Here is a 9,153-nt window from a genome sequence, read left to right as displayed (position 1 = left end):
ATGCCAATGTAGAGGCCCCACAGTCCCAGTGACCAGGGCAAGATGGGCCTTGCAGAAGCCACATTTTGTGAGCTGGGGTAAATCACTCCTGATGAAATCTAACTAAATCAAAGGTCAAAACCATCCTTGGAAGGGCCACCAGCATCCTAAAGGGACTTGGGGAAAGCCTTCTATTGAGTAAATGGTCGGGAGAGGATAAGAGAGTAACACCACCATCTTCGCTGGGACAGGGTGTTAGGACATCATGAAGGGACTCAAAACATGAGTGTTAGGGGCTTTCTTTTCTGCTGCATCAACATATTATCCAGGTGTTGCTTTCTTCTTCTGCTTCAGCAAGATTTTGAATTCTCAGACTTAGGAGCCCTGTCTAGGGCTGAACCCTGCCTCAGACCACAAATGGCATCACTAATGCTTAACGACAGAGGTGCAGACTACCGGTAGCGAGAGATGCACCCAAATGGAGGGGTGCTTCTCTAACTCTTTAGCACAGGGCTGGGCAAACCCTCTCTTGAAAGGAGACTGAGGTGCTCTAGGCTCTGCCATGGTGCCATCTAGTGATGGCAAACGTTATTGCAGTTTCTGGATGGTACTGGTTCCCATGATGAGTGCCTTGGTGCTAGACCCCCGGCTTCCAAGGGCTCTCGCATGTTCTCCAGTCTTGGGTCTGAGACAGAAGAATGACCCAGCTTTGTGGGCAGTTGAGAGGACCACGGGCATCTAACAGGAAAGTGAGACAGGGTTTGTGGTGGAAAGGAGCAGAAGCATTGTTTAGTTTTTCAGGCTTAGTCCCTCAGTTCTACACCCCTCTGCCACCATTATCATAATAACATGAGCAGAGGGGACACTTAGGTTTTTAATCCACTGTATTTTTGAGACTTTTAAGTCAGCTGTTGATTGAACCACATCCTCAGAAACATTCCAAGGGCCTAAATCCACACTGGGCAGGCATCGGGTTGTGCTTCTGCTTTGGTCATTGGCTCCATGGGAGGGAGTTTTCTCTCAAGCTTAAGAGAAACAGACAAAAAGCAGCTAAGCGAGATTTTCCCCTTTTCCATATTGGACATACAGCCCTTCTGTATTAATTTCCTGGGGCGATGGTAACAAAGCACCACAAATAGATGGATTAAAACAATAGATATTTGCTCTTTCACAGTTCTGGAGGCTAGAAGTCCAAAATCAAAATGTCCTCAGACCATGTTCCCTCTGGGACTCAGGGCAGAATCCTTCCTAGCCTCTTTCCAACGTCTGGTGCGGCCACTGTGGCTTGTATCTACGTCGTCCAATCTCTGCCTCCATTGTCACAGGGCACTCTCTGTTTCTGTGTCTGTCTTTGATTCAATCTTCCTTCTTCTTAGAAGATTTCAGTGATACTGAGTTGAGCCCACCCTATGTTAATTTCTTTATATCTGCAAAGACCTTATTTCCATATAAGGTCACGTTCACAGGTATAGGATTAGGACTTCAACACATAATTTTAGAGATCACAATTTAACCTATACAGCCATCCTAGTATTTTGGCTGGGGGGTGTCCAGGGCAAAATCATATCTATTTTTTAACAATGCTCTGTAGCACTTAGTTTTTCAAAGTATTTTCACATCAATTAACTAATTTTGTTCTCTCTAGAGTCCTCTGAGATACACAAATCAATACAGCTATCCCAGCCAAGGAACTTCTAAGACACTTAGCAATTTTCCAGACTATCAAGTTAGGAACAAATGAGCTCTCTTTACCACACTCCCCTCCTAAAAACAAACAAACCAAACAAAAAACTTCAGAACAGCTCTATGACTCAAATAACAGTGAAGAATGTTTCTAGATAATTATTTCAAAAGTCACATTATGAATTTGGATTTATCAAAGTGATACCTTGGGAAGTTTTGCTAAAAGAGGAAATAGATATGTACGGCTCACTTGAACTCTCCCTTAACATTTGACTTCAGTTCCAAACTATCTTTCCTTGATGCTAAAATTCTGATATGACATATAGTTATGACATTTCATATAGGTCCTAGGTAAAGAAGGATGGTCTCATGTAACACTTACAGATAACAGATTATTTTTAAAATACATTCAGCTTAGAGTAAGGAACAAGAATTGCACAAAAATTGAAATGAAATGTATGGTGCTATCATCAAAAGGAAACGCAGAGTTTTTGATCTACCATGTTGGTTAGTACTAAGCTGTGGCAAAGCATCAACATAGTTCACTAAAACACATTAAATTAATTAATTCAAATTTGGAAGCACCTCGTGTAGACGGCCCAATTATCCATGGGGCCAAGACAACCATAATTTCTTTTTAATTTAATCATCACTAAGGGAGGTTATATTTAACTCTGACTCTAAATTCCACAAAACAAAATCAGAAAAAAAACTCAAATTGCCCAATAATTAATTATAACTGATGTAGTTAAAACAAATAATTAGTTTCCATCTGATTTATGAACAGTCAAAATCATTTGCTTGGAAGTCAATGACAGTGAACATTAAAAAGGCAAGAGATGGGTATGCTGCTTTGTTTTTAGAAAAATACACAAGTCATCAATTTCTAAAAGAAATCCATTTGTGTCTTCCCTATTGGCTGGACTGGGATACAAGCAAAGTCTGCAATTAACATTGACTTGTCCAAAGTCTAGGTAGGGTGCAGTATTGTCGCAGTGAGTAAGGGTGTGGCCTCTGAGTTAGATGCTCAGCTCAACAACTTGCTACTATGAGCAAGTCATTTTATCCTTCTAATCCTTGCCTTTCTCAACTATAAACTGGGAATGGTAATAATAATAGCACCTAATTGTGGCAGAGAAAATACTGTGGGTTTTCCAAACAATTTCATTTTCTGTGGCCGCACAGGTCGGCTTCCCGACTCCCCTTGGATCAAAATGACGGTGTTAACGAATTCTGGCCAATGGCATGTGAGCAGAGCAAGTATATGCCATCGTCTCCAGGCTGGGCACCAGGATTCTTTACTGGCTGGCCTGCTGCATGCAGATGACCCCATAGAGGAAGTGGAGGCTCAGGATAGGGATGGTGAAGATACTGGTTTGAAGAAATCCAGAATCACTAGATTCCAGAATCACCATTTGAAGAACAGGAATTATAAAATGAGCAAGAAATAAAACTCTTTTTGTTAAGTGACTGAGATTCTGAAGTGCTTGGCTAAGGCAATTCACATACTCAAATAATACATCACCTCATAAGGTTGTCATAAGATTGAAAGGTGCTAACTGAATGTAAATAAATAATTTTTTTAAAAGATTGAAAGATGGAATAATGAGATGGTGATCATAGAGCCTAGCATCTAGTACATTTTCAATAATTGATGGATATCATTACTATTTAAAAGCCAAAGAAATGTATATGTTCTGTGAAACATTATGGCCTTGATAATAGTTAGAATACCTTGGGGAAAATACAGATATTGGTTATGTATATAGTCTATCTTATAATGCATAAAATTATATTATTTAATGTAGTATAATATCACTTCTTATCTCTTGGCATAGAACCTGGTAGAGCATCAACATTCATTAAGGGTTGAATGAGTAATAGTTTCAATGAATAAATTAATTTATGAATTCAATATAATCAAGGAAATTTCTCCCATTTAGTTTTACTGGAAAGGTACTAGGGACCCTATAGAGATTTTTGAAAAGACTCAAGAATGACAAAGGTTCTTAATACTAAGAGGAAGACAGAACACAAAGGTGTTCAATCCATTCAGTTAAATGTATCATGTGCTAGTTCTTACATGATACGGCGAATGCATGAGTGTTTGTGTGATTACTACCTACCTGGCGTACCCATGCTTCCTTATGTTCTTTTTTTGGAAAAATATAACATAATGAATGGCTTAATAAAACAAAAATAATATTCAATAGAGATGATTCTGATTGTATAGAAGATTCGAAAGGGATTTGTCATCAGTGTTTATTAAATGAGCCATCGTCTTGACTAAGTATCCAGATGAAAGACCTAGACATGAAAGTGCTTCTGACACTCAAAAACCACAGAGATAGCTTTTGGCTGTAACTGAGGGCTTGACAACTGAGAATAACTGAGAATAGAAAACATTTGTGGAAGGAAGGAATTGCAGGCAAGGCATGCGATATTGAATGTGTTGGCAAAAGTACCAGAAGTCCCGTCCCAGACCTGCCACTCGCCAGGGGCGTGGGGGCAGATGATCTCTCACAGGCTCCATTCTCTGGTGCATAAAATCATGGGATTAGATTAATTGGCTAATTTTGCAATGATTCACAGTCATTATTTGTTCAATATCATCATTATAAACATTAGTTTTCATCGTGCTATGCGTGTGGGAGAAACAGAAGAGCTCCAGCTGATAGCATGCTAGATAAATCACCTTTTAACTGTGTAATTTTTTTCTTACTACATAAACAGTTGCTTACCACAGAAGCCAAGTGATGTCAAATAATAAATTGAAAGACAAATGGCAACTAGAATATTTTATTCATACTTAATTAGCCATACACAGTTTGTACGTACTCCAAACATACAAATGCAGAATAGAGCATGTATTCTAATGAACCTCTAATAACAATAGAAGCAGTGTGGGGGAAAAAATTGACCCAGCAAGAAAAAGATGATTTGAAGATGTATTTATGGCACACCTATCCCTCCAGTTCCTAGGCAACGGGTCTTGTTCAAACAGAAAGAAAGGTAGATAATTACAAACCACGGTATATTTGGTCTTCCCTGCTTAAAGAAGGGTCTCTGCAAGAAATAAAAGGATATATGAATCCTACAGAGTCGTTTCATGAGTCTAATTTTCAATGGAATTTCTTGATTGAATCCCAGGACCTTTCACATACGGTGCGGTCTACTGATGGCTTCTGCCCCCAGCCAGACTGCGTCCCAGCCCCTCCCTCGCCATCCCCCTCTGCTCTGCGTGCTCTGCCTTAGACGCCGTCGGCAACTATTTTTAGGAGACACTGCTGAGAAGAGGATTCGAGGAAATGTGTAAGGACAATACTATTTCCTGGCAATTTATTGAAATAAGTCTGTTTTTCCCATCCAGAAAATCCCTTTGTATTCCCAGAGAGTGAGCTCCAGAGTTTGTCTGGTCTTGTTTTGCTTCGGGATGCCGCAGCTCAGGAGCCGCAGCCAAGCGAAAGCCAAGCACACGGTTCAGGCAACGTGGAGACAAATCAGAGCCCGTCTCGGGTCTGCGAGAGAAACGCCAACCAACAGGGGCAAAATCGTGAGCTGTTCTTGAGCATGTTCAATTTTAAATCCAAACTAAGTATTTATCAGCTTGAAAAATAAAATTAAAGGATTTTGAAAAATCCTGAAAAATTAACTTGAAGAATCCCTCTCTTGACGCATTGAACACACATTGACAATTACTTGTGAGGCATCTTGTCTGTGTCAGATGCCATTTGGGGCACTGAGGAACTGGTGGTGGACAGACCAGACACATCATGAGTCCACATTCACGGAGCTTCTAACCTGAGGAGGAAAGTGGAGAAAGATACTGAACCAACAAATTAATAAGTGACTAAATACACGTTATGATCATATCCGAGGAAGGGGAAAAAATGCAATTTCTCTAAAAGCCAGTAACAAGAGAGTGTCCTTTGGTCTGTGTGGTCAGAGAAGTTCTGTGAGAAGGGGATTTAAACTGAAGACTGAAAATGAAACACCTTCAGCCAGGAGTCAGGGAGGGGAACAGCATTTCACACAGAGGGAACAGCATGTACCAAGGCTCTGAAGCAAAAAAAGTCTTGTCATTTTCAGTAGAAGAAAAAGGACCACCAGGACTATAGAGTATTGACTGGGGGGTCAAGGGAAGGTGGGAGTGTGTGTGGTATAGGCTGAGATTGAAATGCTGTTGGCTGGGCATGCAACTCTTGCTAAACAGTTCATATTTCATGCCAAGTGCAGTGAAAAGCCAGCATAAGGTTTACATAAGCCAATGATATGGTCTATTTCACTGTGAAAAGAATGGACTGGGGAGCTAAGAATGAAAGCAGAGATACAAGTTGGAAGACTCCATAGCAATAACCCAAGAAGAAATACTCTGTGTCATTCAAGGTCTAATCGGAAAAGCAGAGCCTACACAACGTATCTTAAAATGACAGAATTTAATACAAGGAATTGGTTTTCCCTATAATAGAATTGATGAGAAGCAAAACAGGAGATGACAGTAAGACACTCCATAGATAAACAATATCAAGAAACCTCTACCACCCCGGGGCTGGAGGGTCAGCAGGAGGAGGTCATATTAGCAGAATCCAAGGCTGTGTCATTGGGTGGAAGCAGGAACCACAGTGGACAAGTCCAGAAGGAGCTGAAGCCAGGAAGGGGATGAGGCGATTTCGGGGGATGGTGCCCAAGACAAGAGGCACTGTCTCCCACTGTCACTCACCCCAAAGTGCTTTCCATTGACCACATCCAGCTGGAAGCCAGCTTACACCGCAGCCTGGGAAATTCAGACCATAGGAAGCAGCCACCTTCAGTGGAGAACAGAAAAATGGAAGGACAAACAGACCAGGAACCAGCATGTGTGCTTTGAAGACAAAATCTAGAACTGTAAGATAAAGTGTAGAGAGAAGCAGAAACGGAGTTAAGAAAGACCATCGTGTCTCTGGCTTAAACAAGGAGGCAGATGGTGATAACACTGACTTACAAATGATAAAGAAAGAGAAGCAAGTTACAATGGCTGAAGGTCCAATTATTGATATGTCACATTTGACAAGCCAATGAAACATCTAAATGGAGAAGTCAAATAGGATTGAAAAGAGAAAACTGGTTAGAGAGAAGATAGTCAGTGAATAGCTATTAATTCAGAATAGTACTGATACCTTTGTAAGGGGAGTGGATGGGGATTTGGAAGGTATAAGGAAGATTTGTTGCTATTGAATTATTCTACTTTAAAAAGTTGTAAAGCAAGATGGTAGCTACACTGGTGGAGAGCGTAGCTTAAGGTATACAGCTGTCAGATCACTGTGTTATACACTTAAAACTAATGTAACAACGTTGTGTGTCAACTCTACCCCAATGAAAAAGTAATTAGAAAGAAGTTAGGGAGGAAATTTTTCAAAATGTTGAGACTTCACAACATTAAGTGGGAAGTACATGAATGTCCATCATATTACTCTCTATATTTTTCTTATTGCTTAACATATGTACGACTAGCAACAAAGAGAGACTGATTGGGACAAAGGGGTAGAGACAGTGGGTGCAGGCAACTCTTGGACTGTGTTTGACTATTAAGGAGTGAAGAGAATTTGCATCATGAAGATAGGCATCAAAGAGAGGTTTGTTCAATTTTAGTTGAGTTTTGGTTTTTTAATATCAATGATACCACAGGGTATTTCTCTGCTGAAGGAAATTATTTTACTGAGAGGGAGATTTAAGACATGTAAAGCAAGGAATGTGGTCCTTGAGGATGTAAGAGGGGCTGGGACCCAGATCACACGTGAAGGAGTGGCCTTTAGAGAAGGAGGAAAAACTAAGTTAATTAACCCGAGTAGGCCTCAGTAATAATTACTTACATCTATAAAGATATCTTTGAAACTCGGGTCAAAAATAAAAGATTCAAAATCAGTGGTTTTAATACAAAATGGAAACATGAGAACTATTTTCCTATTCTAAAGCTAGATCTTATTTTAAATGGTTTTCACCAGAACACAGAATTGGGGGAGTGTGTAGAGATTTATGTACTGATTTCTTTCTTTCATAAAACCAGTCTTAAGTAGATAACTTCATTATATCGTTGGTTTGGTTACCCTGAAGGCACAGACATGAGTACTTAGAATTTCATTACTGTGAAATGTCAGGGTACACAGGGTAATAGAAAATGAGACCAAAAGAAGATCCTAAGTAATTTTCTGCTTTGTTTCTTTCTGTCAGAAGAGGAGTGAACGCCATGTCTCTCTCAAAGTTAAAGCCCAGTCTACAATGTAAGGTGGTCACGGGAATGGAGGGCGCCATCCTGCCATGATTCTCTGCAAAACCTTTCTCCCCAGAGATAGTTCAATGATTATCATCCCATTGTTTATTAGGTAGGAGAATACTCTCCCTAAGTACTCATAGTTTTATTATCTTGCATGTCAACCAATTCTCTACCTTCCTTTGCTCTCTCATTGCCTAAGATCTCCTCATTTCACAGCTCATTTGCACCTTTGCAAGAAGCAACCATGTTGAAATTGAGCAGAAAAGGTAATTAAACTCAAATCCTATTATTTGGAATCAATTTTGCTATAGGTTAAATATGTTGAGGAAAGGTTTGCGTGGATGGAGTTTAAAGATCTTAGTAAAATGATGTCATTTCTGTTTCCTGCATACCCAGTAATGGACAAGGCCCTTTCTCTCTCCCAGTATTGAAAGGGGTGTTTCCAAGCAACAGACGATAAAAGTCAACTAGCAGATAGAGAGGAGGGCCAGAAATTATACAACATTTCTATAATAACCATATGTGGTAGGTAAAACAATCGTCCCCAAAGAGGTCTACATCACATTGCCCGGCCGAGGCAGTCTGTTGCCTTGCATAGAAAAAGGAACTTTGTCGATGTGATCAAGGATCTTGAGATAGGAAGGTAGCCGGGATTGTCGGTGAGGCCAGTGTAATCGCAAGGGTCAATAGGGACAATAGTGAGACAAGAGTGTCAAATCAGAGGAGTTGTAACCCCAGCGAGAGGCAGGGCCATGAGCCAAGGAACAGGGGCAAGGAAAAAGATTCCCCCCCACAGCCTCCAAAAAGAACACAGCCCTAGGACCCATTTCAGACTTCTGACCTTCGGAACTGTAAGATAATATGTTTGTATTTTTGAACCACTACATTTGACTCATTTGTTATGGCAGCAGTGGGAAACTAATAGAGCATCTACAAAATTCTTAACACAATGCCAGCCACATAGCGTTATTTTCATTATGATTACCATTTAATATTTTTCTTATCCTACCTTGGACTTGCTTTATATATTTTGTTAATTTGTCATTTGTTAAATTCTAGATATTGTCTGGAAATAAACTTTTTATTCTATTGGTATCATTTTCAGTTATGGAATCTAAAAAACAAAAACGAAATCCCAGGAAGCTCTACCCTGTTTTGGAAATTATTAGAAACAGAAAGCTACTGCACTGTTTTGATGATTGCCCTTACGATGGAAGTGACAGTTTTTACTAACCAACCAA

This window comes from Ursus americanus, chromosome 4 (assembly GCF_024610735.1).
Source record: "Ursus americanus isolate L20-20 chromosome 4, mUrsAme1.1.p, whole genome shotgun sequence".
Classification (NCBI taxonomy): domain Eukaryota; kingdom Metazoa; phylum Chordata; class Mammalia; order Carnivora; family Ursidae; genus Ursus; species Ursus americanus.
The sequence above is the reverse complement of the archived record's forward strand: the minus strand, read 5'-3'. Positions refer to the sequence as shown.